Consider the following 5,000-nt stretch of genomic DNA (forward strand, 5'->3'; position numbering starts at 1 on the left):
AGAGAGAGAGAGAGAGAGAGAGAGAGAGTGAGTGAGTGTGTTTATTTACTTAAGTTTTGTCAAACCGCAAGAGAGAGAAAGTGTTTATTTGCTTAGTTTTGTGAGAGAGAGAGAGAGAGAGAGAGTGTTTATTTGCTTTAGTTTTGTCAGAGAGAGAGAGAGAGAGAGAGAGAGAGAGAGAGAGAGAGAGAGAGAGAAAATTTAATTTGCTTTAGTTTTGTTAGATCGCGCGTGCGCGAGAGAGTATGTGTGTATGTGCGTTTGTGTGTGTGTGTTTTGTGTGTCCGCGGTGCGTGCCGAAGAACAAGGGTAGTTAGCGAATGATTGGTTGTTGTTGAAAGACTGTGGTATATTTGAGGTTGTTTGTTTACATTTTTTTAGCTAGGATAGGACGGTGATGAATGTCTTGGGCGAAAGCATTGGATCTTTGACTGTAGCAGGAGTCGGTTGTGTTTTTTTTTTCATTGGCAGCCGGCTTTAAGTGATTTTTCTTGTATCAGAGTAAGTACTATTTTTATTCATTTTTTTGTTAGGCGCGTTCGTGAATGATAGAAAGTTTATTGTTTATCTTTGATTATAGTGCGATAGTTAAGTTAGTTAGGAGTGTTCATAAGTGTTTTTCTTTTTTATTTTGGCAGGCCGTGATTCCTCCTTTGGAGAGGTTTTCTTGAATGCAAAATTGTTTGTTGACGACTTGGGCCTATAGCAGAACTTGATAGGACTGCTCAGATTGATTTACTTGTTGACGTCCCGGACCGAATTTACTTCTGATTGCTGTTGATGATGATGATACCGATGAGGATGATGATGATGATGATTACGCTCACGGACTAAATCAATTAAAACATTTTGTATTGACTGAGTGTCAAGTGTTGCCATATTGTGGCGTTGCAACAGAGTTGTGGGTTTAGGCTATAAAAGGACTGTTGGCCCTTGTGTGGACAACGACGTCCCCACATAAACAAATATTGGTTTTGGTGTGTGGGGTAATTTTAAGTCTGTTAGGGTTTTTGCGGGTTATATGAATGGTGCTTTTGGTTAATATATATTATATTATTTGGTGTTAAGTTTTGATCAGTTTTAAGTGTTGGTAATTTGATTGTGGATGGTTATTGATTTATTTATTATAGTTTGTAAGAATATAGTGTTAAGGATATGTTTTGTTTTGATTTTAGTCCTTTCGTCCAAGAGTCCCGCTGCTGATAACGTAAGGGGAAAGTTTGTTCTATGGAGACCATTGTAAGTAAGTAAGATTCAAGGGTGTGGGGGTTGTTTTGTTTACATCCCGCCACAGCAGCAGTTTATGAACTGTTACAGGAATGAAGGTTGCAGGCTTCTGCTTTGATACAACTACATCAAACACGAGACGTCGATCAGGAGCGTACATTCTTCTAGAACCCAGATTCGGTCGCACAGTCCTTAGTTTTGCATGCCGCCATCACATTTACAAAATAATTCTTAGTGCAGTATTCCTACATGCTCTGGAGCTTCCTCGGGTCCCGATGTCCAACTCTTTCGTCGGTTCCAAAAGAATTGGGGCTCCCTTGACAAGTCCAACTTTCAGACTGGAAAAGACTTGGAGGTACTGCAGCCTGACAGGGATCGCTCACGAAGTTTGTGGAATCCAAGTTGGCACAGGGAAATCACCGAGATGATTACGTGGAATTCTTGGAATTAACGATTGCCCGCCTTGAAGGGATGCTTCCTAGTTTCAATTTCAAGAAACCCGGAGCTTTCCATCATACCAGATGGATGGCAATAGTCTTGTACTGTCTCAAAATTTTGATGTTCCGAGGACAACTTAAAGATCTTACCCAACGAGAGGAGTCCTGTGTTTGTGATATGAGCATTTTCTCCATCCTGATTCATGTGGAGATGTTGAAGAAACTACACACTTACCACAATGACCGTGTTGGAAGAGCGGCCAGAGACAAACTGCAACGGCATCTGTGGTATGTGTCAGAGGAGCTTGTGGTACTGTCACTGTTCGATGAAGCTTTTTTAGCACCGACAAAGCGGGCCATAGTGTCGACCATGATCCCGGAAGAATCAGGTAAAAGCGATGAGGATGATGACGAAGACGAAGATCCCCCAAAAGCGGGTCGAATTGAAAAGTTTCATGATTCCACCACTTGAATTTTCTGCAACTCGCAAGTCAATCCGTTTTCTGAAACACCTCGACATGAACAGGGATTTTCTTAATGCAGACCCAGAAGACTGGAAGAGAATGCATCATTCAAAGAAGGTCGAAAGAAGTAAAAAATCTTCCAGTGATCAACGATGTGGCTGAAGGAGGGGTCAAACTCATTGAGGAGTTCAACGGTCGACACACCACAAAAGAAGAGCAACTGCAGTTCTTCTGGGTGTTGTCTCATAGCACCGTAAGATGTTCCCCACATCGTCAAAGTTCTTACTAGCATCTGGACCACACTGAGTGCTTGGCAAGCATGATTCCCCCGTCTATGAGTGGATAATACCCAGTGGTCTGATAAACCCTGGGGGGGGGGGGGGGGGGGAGGGGATCCAGGCGGCTGCTGATAGGGACCTTGAGACACCCCTAAATATTATTTAATTGGCTTCAAACTTTGCACACATTATTTTCTACCCAGAATAGTCTGCCAGAGGCCGAACATTATAAAGAAAGTTCTTATGATGTTGAAAGGCAGAACACTCACAATAGTGCACTCATCACTAACCATGAAGGTGAAACGGACATAAAGGAAACAGTATTCATATATTAAGAAATGAAACCAAATATACAAAAACGCATCACTCTTTGATAAGCCAATATTCTTTTTAAATGGTAAATTATCTATAGCATGATATAGGAATAAAGGATAAGTTTTAGGATCAGGCATCTACACTTGTATTTTGGTTAAATGTAAAGTGAAAAAATTACAGTGAACAGACGTGTGATAGAACTTGATACTGCAAAACAATAATTGATCATATCGGTGATGTATGTTTCACTTTAGAGTTCTTTTCATAAAAAGAAGCAATATACTCTACTATACTCTTTGAAAAAGTTTAGTAAAGATTTTTCTGTCTCATAACTGATGTATCTATAATGAATACAAAGAAAATCTATGTAAATAGATGATATAGGTGATCTTGTTTAAAGCAAGACATGTGACATAAGAGGGGGTGGGGTTTATTGTCTTGACCGATGTGTATAACGTTATCATTAGTGGCAAAGTAAATCGTATTATGACGATAAATATATGTTGAGATAATTCAAAATATTTGTTTTCCATTTATTGATTGAGTAAGATGAAAGTAATTATAACTGTCATAAGTTATAATCCCATGGATGTCATTTTAGAATAGGTAGCTATATTAATCGGCCCTTTTCAAGGTAGCTTCATATCAATAAATTTTTAGTCGTTTCCAAAAGTACATTTATCAAAGTTAAAATGTTTAACCCTATAGGCATAATATGGTTTTATATAATATGGCCTTAAACTTACAAAACGATTTAATACAACAGTAAGTAGCAACAGTTCGGATATTTGTTTAGGAACATTGAAAAAAAAATACCTGAATCGTGCATTTTCACGAAGTCTTTTTGTCCAAAAAAAAAAAAAAAAAAAAAAAAAAAAAGTATTCTCAGATATTGACAGCATTAACAGGGAAATTTGAATTTTTCGTTCAACCATTATATTAAACTGTAATAATATATAAATATAAAAAAAAATAATAAGACAATTGTTCTTGTTTAATTTCGTCCTCTTTTGTGTAACAAAGTCGAATACTAGACGATCTAATTAACCCAAAATATTATGAACTTTTCTCTGCTAATTCTCTTCTCTTGAATACTTCATTAGTTCTAAATGAAAGGAACAAAACTATTTCCTTTCTATTAGGAAACGAGTTTTTACATAAATATCTAATTTGTTTAACGCCTTCATAATGGAAAAAGTTCAGATTCATATAAAATCAGCTGTAACACTGTTAACATAGAATATCTCTTATAAAATATTCAGAATTACCTACATATACTATGAAAACAGATATGAATGCTTTGATTGGTTAATAAAATAACAGAGAAATCCAGTTTGCAAATATTTTTGGCATGATTTCTTTTAGAATGAATCAACGTTGTATGAATATTTCCCCAGCAATATTTAGGATTTTGGGTAGAGAGAGAGAGAGAGAGAGAGAGAGAGAGAGAGAGAGAGAGAGAGAGAGAGAGAGAGAGAGAGATATTAGCCAGTGAATATTTTCCAAAGCCTTGCTCGAACCTTGAATTGTAGAGGAATCGGAGAGCAGAAATTGAGAATTTATGTGGATTGTAAAATTGTTCCTGGAATTCTCCTTTTGTAATGTTTGTAAAACTTCTCCACTGTTTGACTTGCCATAGTAGTTCATTGCTGATATGTCCTACTTCAACTTAACCTCATATATGTATCTTTTCATAGAAGTTTCTCGAACTCATCTTTTAATCGTATGATGGAACAGGGAGAATTTTTGTTAGGAAATGAGCATTTTTCTTTTTGAACATTGCTACATTAATAAGCTGACAATAAATAAAACTTACATAAGATAAATGCATATATGTATAAAGGGCTAAAAAACTCAGCAAGAAAAGGATATCTTACATTTATTAACAATACTCATAGAGATGATTTACTATATAGCATCAACAAAATGATACCTTGAACAGAATGTAACACTTTTGGAATCAGAGAGAGAGAGAGAGAGAGAGGAGAGAGAGAGAGAGAGAGAGAGAGAGAGAGAGAGAGAGAGAGAGAGAGAGAGCACTACCATAATTTTCTCTATTGATGCAAAAGAAACGTTTGTCATTTATCAAAGGTGGAAAATAATTCCCCTAAAGCTGTTAATGTATGATTTTTTTTTATCTACTTCTGTACTTTTAGCTATTTGTTGACCCCGTTGCTACCTTTTCCGCTTATTGAATATGCTAGTGATTTCCAATGTAAATTTTATCAGAAAATTGCAGAATAAGAAGTAGAGGGAGGAAAAAAGAAAGGTTCTACGTA

This window comes from Palaemon carinicauda, chromosome 36 (genome assembly GCF_036898095.1).
Source record: "Palaemon carinicauda isolate YSFRI2023 chromosome 36, ASM3689809v2, whole genome shotgun sequence".
NCBI classification, from domain to species: domain Eukaryota; kingdom Metazoa; phylum Arthropoda; class Malacostraca; order Decapoda; family Palaemonidae; genus Palaemon; species Palaemon carinicauda.